The sequence below is a fragment of the Struthio camelus genome, chromosome 2 (genome assembly GCF_040807025.1).
Source record: "Struthio camelus isolate bStrCam1 chromosome 2, bStrCam1.hap1, whole genome shotgun sequence".
Lineage (NCBI taxonomy): Eukaryota > Metazoa > Chordata > Aves > Struthioniformes > Struthionidae > Struthio > Struthio camelus.
In genome coordinates this window covers 84,973,312-84,985,389 of record NC_090943.1, presented here as the reverse complement: position 1 = coordinate 84,985,389, position 12,078 = coordinate 84,973,312, and positions in this window count along the sequence as shown.

Here is a 12,078-nt window from a genome sequence, read left to right as displayed (position 1 = left end):
GCACTGCTCTACTTCAGTTTCTTATTTACAGCACAAAGGAAAGACTGGAGTTCTTTCATTTATATAAGAAAAGAAAAACAAAAAAAAAGCCTTGCTGGTTGTGCTCAGTCAGCATTTAACCAGGAGTCAAGAATGCTATCAGCCTTCTAGGCAGGTGAGGCGATGTTGCAAAGCCACAGGTGATGCCAGTTTAGGGTTAAAGTAGGTTCCTCTAATTGCTAGGCTGCCATAATGAACATTAAAGGGGTAATTAGCCCTGCATATCACTCCCAGAAACAGCTGAAGGTCTAATAAAGACCCTGGAGGACAAAGCAAGATGTCCTTCCTGAGCAAATGACTTCAGTGGGGTTTGTATAACATCAGGCAGGAATTCCCCGTTTTCTGATATCTGGAGAATGCAGTCCTTTTTCTCCTCACTTCAGTCATGGCCTCCTTCAGGACAAGTTACTGTTGCTATTTACCACACACCAAATTAAACAGAACCTGCTTCTTCCTTCATACCATTTTTCTCAGGTTTTCCGATTTTGCTGTAGAGCTATCGGAAACCAGCGTAAACAGAAGAGATTCCTAGGCCTCTCCTAACGTTTAGGAAATGACAGCAATAGGCATAAGTTCTGGAAAACTTGGGGAAACATCTGGGGAAAGTTATGTTTTCCCTCCATGCTTGCAATCCGTTCTGGGAGGACTGCATGAGAGCTCAGTGCAGGAGAAATGAATCATAGCTGCCTGAATCCCAGACCACACCGCTGAGAGGGGAACAGGGTTAAGAGACGTCTGTAGAAGCAGATTCCCAGTCTCCACCACCTGTGGGAGGGTGGGGGAGGGCAGGAATTGATATCAAAAAATAATAGCTAAACAGGTAATTGTCCTTGTTGATATATAAACTCCTCCAAAATAATAGGGTCATCTTTTCATAGAGAGGAGAATGAGGGGGGTAAGAAGCATTGTTTCTCCCTTTTTGCCCTACTGGCAATGTTGTTGTCCAATGTTGTTACTCCAGTTCTTCCAAATTACATTCCACCTTGAGCTATCCCTCTAACCCTTCTCCCTTCCCCTATTACACATCAGCATTTATCTCTACCCATCAATCCCATCTCCTATTATCATTCTAATATTTACCACTAAAATCATGCCTACAGTGAGTTCAGTTCTTTTCTCAATACTTTCAATTTTGTTCACCAGAAGTGGTACCAAGTTCCAAACAGGGTAAGTGTGCAGAAGCTGGGATCATCTGGGGCACTTTTACTTTCTGCTAGGACAGACATTTGCAGTTTGAAATATTAGCATATTAGCTTCATTAGACACTGTGACAGCTGAAGCTATTTGATAACCAAAAACCTAATTGCCACTGGAACGATCCTGCATCATCTACATACATTTGTATTCACAGAAGAGATCTTCTTTACACATCTTCTTCTGATCTTTATTAAATATGATTTTAATCTTTAAAACCCTTGGCCGATGTACCAGTATTAATTGGCCTAACACCAAGTCACAGGGAAGAAGGAAGAAGAAAAGGTCTTTCTGACACACAGTATTTTTCAGCAAGCAATTTGATAAGAGCTTTGAGCCACTCTGAGTAGGAAATCTGTGGCTGAGGTTGATTAGGCTTCAGACTGTAAAATGCCCTTATAGTATCAGTAAATCAGAACAATATTTCACATGAGAGTAACAATATTTTGCTGTTGCATTAAAGTGCAAAGACATCTAAAAGCACACAAGACAGATTCTAATTAGCTATGAAGGTGTTAAAAATAATGTAAATCATGTTTGCCCTTTCCAGCTAAACAATTAGAATTGACAATGACATTAGTATTCTCATTAAATTTTGAATAAACAGAAATCACCCAGACTCCTTTAGAAACATGACCAGAAAACAGACCATAGTTATCAATACCACTAAGAATATTAGGAAAGAAGGAAATATGAACTTTTTTAGGAACACTTCTTCTAGATAGAACATGTCTTAGAGATGATCTTGAGGAATTCAGAAATATGATAGCCATCAAGAAATAAGGGAGAAATATAGCAGATGAAACTTATCAGACTATAAACATTCTTAAATATGGCTGAGCCCTTGGCAAAATATAGAATTAATTGCTCACTGAAAAGGTTTCTTGTCCTCTAACTACCCACGTCTAGTACCCTGAAAGTTTATCTTGTGCCTTTTATTTAATAGCATATATAAAAATGGAAACAATACTCAGCTATTGAAGGACTAAATTTGCAACCAGAGACAAAAATATCTTCTAGTAAAAGGTTAAAAATAAGCTGGAAAGTTAAAGTTTTGCCATGTCTCAGCTTTCAGTCAACTGAAATTGAAAGGAGGACATAGCACTCACATTAATAAGCCCCAGTATGTTGCTAAGGTACAATGGGTTCAGTGCCAATGGCATGCTAATTTATTTATGCAAGTTCCAGGTCAGAACTGGTTAATTAGAGTGTAGACAGAAGCTCAAATTTGTCTGCTCACTTCTTCGCTCACCCAAACAAACTCCAAAATGATCCAGTGATTCACTTTCGTTATGCTTTTACGGAGGTGCAAGATTATGTGAGAGAATATCACACCATTAGCATAGAGTAAAGCTAGATATAAATATATGGTGAAAAACGGCTCAGAAGTTGTATCTGTGCATGAACACGTCCTGACACTTTGGGACATGCTAAGATCCTGAACGATTTTGAGGTGCTGAGTTGAGGGCGAATCAATTAGCAAAGCAGATCAGACCCAGAAAGATGGCTATTATCTTCCCTGATGCTCAAAAAGAGAAGAGAAAGATAAGAAAGAATAGGATAGAAAGTATTCCTTAAGCATCCAAGTTTCTGTTCCGACGTAAAAATATATTATCTCTTTGCTTTGAACAGAACATAGAACAATTTTACTACAGTAGAGGGGAGGAATTCAGCTTTTGAATGACTACCAAAACAATTTCCTTCCAGATCTCAAAATATTTTACTTATATTTGTCAAACTATAGCTTATGTACAAAAAGCTATTTTAATCTCTCCAGTGCCTCTTCTGATCTCTGGATCTCTGGATCTCTGGTTCATGGTTGGTATAGAAGAGAAAAGAGAGAGAGACAGAAGAAATAACCCCCCAAAACTCAAACTCTAAAGTATTAATAGCTCTTTCTGTAGTACACTATAAAAATAGATGATTTATAATACCAAGATTTTATTACCATTCCCTTGGGATGGTCTGTAGTACTCACTAGTAAAACATACTGAGTTACATGACTGGTCAACTCAGACTGAAATCATACTGCTATCCATTATAGCAACTCAGCATGAGTTTCACAGTGTGCATATCTGTAGTGTGTTTTCCTGTTTATTATAATTATGATCCACTCCATGAAATTAGACCTCTTCCCTTAAACCGATATTCCCTGTCAAAAAAGAGGTCAGAGGTTAGTACGTACGTGTAAGCGCAAACCTATTTGTCAAACCGTAGAAGCAGAGAAACAATTCAAATGTTAAAAATCTAGCCTTTTCTCCTTATTTAGGATTTTCATATTGAAAATTAGGGAAAATAAACTTTGAATCAGAGCATGCAAACAAAGATGAATGGGTATTTTTCTGAGAGATACATAATACATCAGTGGAGAAGCAAGTAAAATACACGCTTTAAAATTCAATATTCTGTTCAGTCAGGTTGAAAACAACACAAAATGATGCTTGTCAACATGAGTCTGATCTTCAAAAAAAAGTAGTTTAAGAAAATTCTAGTTAGCTCTTGTAAGGAAACAAGCAGGTCTGCTTGTTTACATCCTATAATATATCTATGTATACATCCTACAATTCTTATGAAAAGAGACTACTGGACAGAAAAATGCCCATCAAAGGAAAAGAAAGATGAACTCAGCCAGTATACACTTTTTTCAGTAATCGCTAAAACATGCCCATGAGGCAATGAGGGCGCATGTAACTCCAGACTACTTAAAGCACCTGTTGTTCCTTGGTTAACAGGAGCATTAATGAAAATATAGGGTAGATAAGACTACTAAAGGGGAATGCTGAAGGAATGGAAAAAACAGTAATCTGGAGGAAGCCATGCTTCATTGATTCTGAGGTTCAAGGAACAATTCATTCTGTGTGATGTGTCTAAATGAATCAAATTATTTTTGACTCTTTGATTGCTGATATTTTAATGAAACCCCTAACAGTGAACATTCGCGCAACATACACAAGTAAATACAACATCCTTTTTGGCTTACCAGATCTGCAAATGTTGCTGAGATGCAAGGACCCAAATGTTTTCCCAAGTAACAACAACCATTATAAATTAAGGCTGTAACTCAAAATTGTCAGCAAAGGACTTGTTGTCTAAACTGAGAGAAAAAGGAAAGACATGGACACTAAGACCAAAATTTATTAATGTAATTAATATATGGCTACTCAAAGTCAAATACCAAGGACAATTTTTTTCAGATACTCTATATGACACATTACTTTGCAGTTTCTATCAGCCTCACACACAGCTGTGCACTCTATCCCTCCAATACATCATTCATAGAGTATGCCACAGCAGGCCCTCTAATGAGAAACTACAGCCCCCTTAATATCTCTGTCCCTTTGTACAACTCTATCCAAATGCTTGCACTCAGGGTTCTGCATATCTGGGAATGCAGGTCTCTCAGTAATTAGGAAAATTTAATCAGTTAACATCTGTGAGTAATTTGATTTTTGTGAGTGGTCTATCACAGAAATCATCATATAAAGAGAAGTAGAGACAGAAACAGAATCTCGTTTCCTGTGGTGGCTTTCCACTTCCCTAACCATTACAACCTGTTTTCTTGCCTTGCAGTTCTTAATTTCAATTATATACATCAGCTTCTGGAACATAAGCTCAAAAAGTACACACTTATTTAATCTGCATAAGTCCACAACAACACCATAACAATAGAAGAAAACATCTGTTTTCATTAGAAATGAAAACATGATACCCTGTATTTCCACACAAACATAGGGGACTTGGGTTAGAGTTTAAGGTTTTTTTTCCTGAAAATTAGCCCCAAAAATTATGCACATGGTTTCTTTTCTCATCACACATCATTGTAGTCTACAGTTTTTGGAAATCGAGTATAAGAGTCTTTCTCATCTACCAGATCCTACTAACTAACATTTTCTCATGTACTGGTCAGATAGGGTCTGGTGTTGGATGAAAATAAAGTCCATAGAAGAGACTGAAGATTCTGCAGCCTATTACTCAAACTTATCCACATTGACCTTAAAATGAAGGTATAGTGTTGCAACTCTGTATTTCTGTTCTTCTGCTCCAATAAAAATTTTCAATGAAGAAACAGAATTCCATCCTGTCATTAGATATTCATCTAAAACAAACACCTTGGGGATAAAATAAGAAGAAACAAACTGTTACTTACTTCACAGATACCAGATACAGCTTCGTGCTGTTTTATACACTTCATGAAACCGTACTCATTCTGGATGATTTATAACGACATGGTAATATACAGCACATTTATATTGTCTATGTCATAATACTTTTAATAAAAGTAAATATTCTTTTAAAATTATAATTTACATAGATTTATCTGTCGTGCCATAAAAGTCAATTTCTCACTATAATATTGTCTTGGGATATAATCATTTTGAATTTTATGAAGAAATAGTGGCATTAGTGTCAAAAATGTTTATTTAAAAAAAAAAAAATTGGCCGTAAAAAAGAGAGATAGAATCAAAGAATGTCATCCAAGCACAAGAAAATAACAGTAATAAGCTTTGAAACACTTCAGCCTTAACAAAATCTTTCCAAACATAGAGTTGATTCTACACCCTTTGTAAATGGAAAGTAAATCTTAATTATTTCAATGGCTAGAATCAAAGAATTCCATAAGTAGAGCTGACAATATTATCTAAAGTATCTAAATGGAGCTAGAAAAACTCAGTAGGAGAGATGCAGATCTCTGCTTTTGAAGTGTAAAGTGTCTGAGTGTTTTATTTTAATTAACAATTACATCTCTCTATATTAAATTTCCACTCACTCCAAAGCTTTCAAAAGAGACCCTAGAGGTAACCTCATGGCTCTTTTACATGGCTCTGCTGCAGAAAAATCCTCTTATGTCACACCAACCTTTTCATATAGTATAAAAGGACCGCAACAGTTGAGACCATGACCCAAAATGTCATACGTGTCAGAAAATAACAAAACCGAGAAAACAATGAGAACTACTCCTGCTGACAAGAAAAATGCCTTTTAAAAAAACGATACCCTGAAAATTTGGGTCATGCTTTAAAAACAAGCATTAGCAAGTTTTGACAAATGCTGTGGAAGATCGTAGAACTACAGTGCATCACACCCTCCTCCCCTCCTGCGGCAGGATTAGCTATGTTTGAGAGTCATCACAGCTGCTTTTCTAGGCTCTCTTACACTGACCAGTGGTGGGAGTGCCACGCTTCCCTGCACAACTCCAGCGTTTCACTGTTTCTTCTTCTAGTACCTTACGTGAATTCTTTCCTGTAATTGAACACCATTATTTCTTATTTCTAGCTATTGCAGATGGGGAGAACAGACCATTTTCTTCCCTTTTGCAAGTCTTCTATATACTTGAAGACAGCTGCATGCCCTCTGTAGTCTTTTTAGTGTTAAATGCATTTAATCCTCCCTCATGATTTCTAAACCTCTGCTCATTTTCGCTGAGCTCTTTGGACATTTTCCGAGGAATCCAAATCCCTGCTTTCTCAATGGGGAGAGCCAGAGCTGGCTAGAGTATTCAACTAAAGCCTTACCAGCACCAAGCAGACCAAAAATACAGTGTACTCACCAGTAACCAGTATTCAAGTGATCCTTAGTATTTATAGGTCACATGTACAGTCATGTTTAGGAGAAGGATGAGAGCTACAAAGGAGAAACTTTATAGACCTATCTAAGGGAAAAATGTACCTGTGGAGAGTCTGTACATATGGGTCTTTTTCACAGGGGGGTTATTTCAAGTATCTTGCAGAGTATCTTTCTGTTTAGTTTTATTCTAGTACAGTGTTTGTAGACATTCGTTCTCTCCCTGTGATATTTTAACTTCCTGATGGTTTTGTGCATAACTGTTCCTCTAGCAGTTGTTCCCATTCCTGCATCTGTGCAGCTGGTTATTCCTATGTAGAGTACTTTGCGCTTGTCGCTGTCCAAATTAATCCTATTTTTTCAGACCATTTCCCCAGATTATCTAGATCACTTGGACTTCTAATCTTCTTCTCCAACACAGTTGCACTTTTCTCCAGGTTTGTTTCAACCCCAAATTTAGTAAGCATACCTTATATTTCATTTATATTTCATCCAGGCCATTAATACTAACAAGAAACAGCGCAGAGCAAAAATGACAGATTTCTTTGAAACTGAATTTGACATAGCCTTCTATTTTGCCAGTGAATCCTATTAACTCTCTGGGTATGGTTTTTCCAGCCAGTGCTGCCTTTGTTCTATGATACCAATCAACACAGAAAATTTATTTTCTTTTTAAGAATATCATCTGAGATGCATTCAGAAACTCCTATTTAAGATCAAAATCTGTGATAGCTGCTGCTTTTTCCACTCTCCACAAAGCTTTTTAACCTGTAACAAGACATTTTGGCAAATCTATGCTGGAAGTCACTTCTTGATTAATTCCCAGGTGCTTACAAATAGTTTGACTGCTCTGTCGTATCTCCAGGAATTTTAATTTAACTGAGTAGTCTGTAATTCCCAGATTTCCCTTCCCTTTCTTTCCTCCTTTTCTAAAGACAGGCAATGCATTTACATATTTTGAAACTGCATTTCACTTCCTTGAGCTTCCACTTTAGTCAATCTGACAACATCTGACATATGCAACATTTTCTAGGTTTTGTATGGTGTTTTTCCTCCTAGTCTAGGTTGACATTTCCTTTTCTTTTATTCTAGCATTAGTCATGCTAATTACCAAACACAGCTGACCTTTTTAGAGCTCACTGATGGAAAAAATAAAATGATTTGGCCTTCTAGGTGTCCTGTGTTTGTAGTCTTCCCTTCCACTGAGTTGTGGATCTATACTTTCCTTGAAAATCCTTTTGCTGGCAATGCACAATAATACATGTACATAATACAATGTCTTACTTTCCTTGGTATCTTCTTGCTAGTTGCATTGCAGTTTATGGCCTAACTTTTCCAATTTTGTCTTATGAAATCATTTTCCTTTTATGTTTATTCTCGGTAGTACTACCTGTCTACACTTTATCTATCTGATTTTTTTAAGACCAGCTGCAAGCTTATGATTCCCTAATCCTGTCTTTCTGCACTTATTCTTTGCTTCTGCTAGAATAATTTTCTTAGGATTGTGCAAAGGTCTACCAGCTCTCCTTAATTCCTTTTGGCCTTAGACTAGTCCATGTATAATCCAAGTTTATTGTTTTCTTCCAATAAAAGCGCAGTATAAGGGTCTTATAACCCTTTTAATCATTACCTAGAGAATTTCAACAGGCCTATCTTTCTCTACAATGTGAGTCTCAAAATCCATCCTTCATATAAAATAATATCTCTTACTCTTTTGCCCCACTTTCCTGAATATGAATAGCATCATAGAATAATTCTGTTTAGCAGGAACTTCTGGAGGTCATCTAATCCAACCTGCCTCTTAGAACAGGTCCAACTTTGATGCTAATAGGACATATTCATTTACAATACTTCAAGTCATGTGAGTTATTATGTTATGGTAATTAAATCATAATATTCATCTTGAATTAAAACTTCCAAATCAAAAACTTCTCTTGTAAAGACAGAAGACTGAGATTATAAAAACTGACTCTCAGAAGTTAGTGAAAATACTGAATAGCTATATTTCAATACTCAGAATACGATAGTTGGCACTAACAAGGTCCCACTTGTGGCTGAAACTCAGACTACTCCCTTGCCCGTAGTAAAGCTACAGTCTTCAGCGAAAAGGACAAATGATGAGCTAAATAGTTGGTTCAGAGATCTTTGTCTCTTCAGAAAAATCAATCTTGACAATCTTTAGATGGACTAGAAAGTGGAAAGTTAATAATGAACATGAAGTGATAGGCTGCCCTCAAGACTGGTTTCATTTTGAGAATGAATCTCAAGTGTAGCTAGAGGTCACTCTGCCGTATGCAGGGCTTTGTATGCCTGTAAATGCTCAAAAACTTCTTAGACTGGTAATGCTCCTTTAACCACCTAAGTGCACCAGACATGCCTACAGAGGTTGCGTATAGGCTGCTTGCAAACTGCCTGCAAGGACTCCAGACAGATAGCAGGTGAAAGATCCTGGACCTGAAAGGTCCTGGCTTGCAGCTTCTTCTCCTTCCCCCACCTGGGACTCCTTTGTAAGAACTCTTTTAACACACCCAGTGAGAAGAGCAAACGATCAACGTCATACATAACACATTATTTTAGTGAGAGCAACTGTCTTAATATTTTCTTCCCCCCACCCCCCTTCCCCAAGCATGATTTTCTAAGGAAATCAGGATCTGGCTAGCACACTGCCTGCCTATCTTGCTATTTAGAATCTACTGGTTGCTTCTAATGATTTTTTCCCTGAATATTCAAAGCTGGCAAGTTCCTACAAGTCTCAGAAAACCTGAAAGTGGGTAGCAGGGAGAGAACAGAGCTAGGTCCCTTATCACTTGAAAAGAAGCTATAACTAAACTTTTCATCCATGGTGAGAGGAAGATACCATTTCTGCAACCAGAAGTCGCATAGCATCCGAGTAATAAACATACATATATGACTGACCATAGCACGTGTAGCTAGTCCCTTGGCAGGCATCTGGAGACACAGGGGAAAGCTGAGGATATTGCAGTGATGGGGAGTATTAGGGATATGTGAGGACCAAGTAGCAATGGGAAGTTAAGAGATTAAGTTACAAAACCATAGAGAGCTGGACTTCATACTTCTGCCATTCATGACTGAACTGGGTACTTGTCATTATTTAGAAATATAGAGTGAATTCTCCTATATTTAACTAAACCAGATTTTAACCATTGGTGATTCATCATTATCAGAATTAAACAGCCCCAAATTCAAATACTCAGTTTTCTGCAGTTGAGGTGTAATTGGAGTGAACTATAAATTTTAGTATTTTGGCATATATTTTTGGGAATGAGAGTTTGTTTTACAGGTAAGTACTGTAGAAATCAAAACAGATTTTATATAGGGGTCCCTGACAAAACAAACAAACAAAAAAACCCACACATATGCAACTGTAAGGGCCTTTTCACTACCTTCAAAATTGTGTTTCGAAGCTGCTACCTGATACATAAATACTACTCATCAGTGTGATTTACATAATTATTTGGCCAAGTTATTTACATAATTAAATCCTTTGCTAGCCATATAGTCCTAATTTTCTGTGGTGGAATCTCTGCTAATACACTGGGGTGAGAGAACCCTGGCAGGCTGGATAGAGCACACTCTGGAATGATACCTCCAAAGTTCAAATCCAAGGCTGAGGAACAAATTTAATTAGCTAACAATATAATTCAAGTCAGGTGCATGGGACTCATCAAAAAGGGAAATGATTACTTTGACCTGCAGTTTTTAGAAGCGATGTCCTTATGCTCAAAATGGAAACACCCACAATTTGCTTTGCAAAACTTGCTGCCTCTTGTTTAGGGCAAGAGGTACTGTTTGTTCAGTCATACCCTAAATGCCAAACTGACTCAAAGAATGGAAAGGCAGGATTACTTTATATAGATGAAGTTTCAAGAACTAGGATCTAAATTTTGAATTTGAAGTTTCTGGATCAAGAGTTCTCAACTGGTAATACATCAGCACAATGGAAAAAGAAGTACATTATGGAGCCTTAGTGATGAACTACTGCTTTTACTGTACACACTTGAGTTAAAGTTTAGCTCAAGTGGTCGTGCTGTGCGTTGAGACCCCTGGAAAGCATGAGATTCACAGCAGTAATCCAGTAAGGGTCATTGTGGTCTTCACCCCAATTTTTTTCATTTTAACAAAAATGTACAGTGAGTCTTTCTGTTATCAGGTTACTATGAGCTTCTGCTAGAGCAAAATAAAAACGATACTTCACTGAAATTTATTATTTTAATGTTTTATCTGAGTGGTAGCATGAGATCTGTAGCTAGTAAAAAAACAAACTGCCTCATTTTTTTGGCCTATCACAAGGTTTGTGTACCAAAAAAAAGATTGCAAGTTTGATACTAAGCACCTGAAAAATCTCTACTGGTTACAGACTACTGATTGCTTTTTATGCTACAAATTGCAAGGAAAATAATATTACCAATTCACAAGAGAAAACGCTGATCTCCTCAAGAGAGGCTTAGCTTCTGAAAGGGCTGGGAATTACAGCTCTCAATTAGGCAGGTACAGTGAGAGTCCCAGTATCATTAGCCTTTGAACTGGATGGAGTAGAGCATACACACCGCAGTTCAGAAAATAAAGTGCCTGTCTTCAAGTTCAGCCTTTAAAGGGATTTGGGGATCTACTGCAAAACAGAGCTCAAAACCACAAGCCAGGGAAGGATATTCTACAGTACCCTGCTTTCCCCTTTGGTCCTCCTGTTTCCTTTCCCTAGAGAGGCATTTGTCGTCTTTTGTTTAGCAGGAAGTTCCAAGTCCCTCCATAGCAGGGAATGAAAATACTTAAACTGTCCTTTCAGGCCTACTGCTGCCAAAAGCAAAAGCAAAGGAGTAAACACACAGTAAGACAGATTTTCTCCATGGGAATCATATTGACCCAGCTATACAGATAGCAGAGTACCCTATCATATACACCTCTCCACATCCCTTTTAGGAGGTAACCATACTTATCTCTCTTCAGTTTCAAGTGCCTCTTGTTTAATATTGCTCTTCTGCTTATCTCCTCTTCACCACTGAGAACTAGAGAGTTACTATATTTATTTTGTTTGCAATAGCATTCTGTAATTTTTGCCATTCTCTTCACTTCTATGGCATCTACAAGCTAAGAAATTTCCTGACCTTTCCTCAGCTACTAATACCTTCTCCATCTGCTGATACAGTCCTCGGTAAGACTTTGGTGCTGTAAGCAGGGGGATATAAGACAGAACACTTCCCAATGATAGTTTACCCAAGACATTTAACTGTTTCTGTTCCTCAGATTTTTTAATCAGCTTTGGAG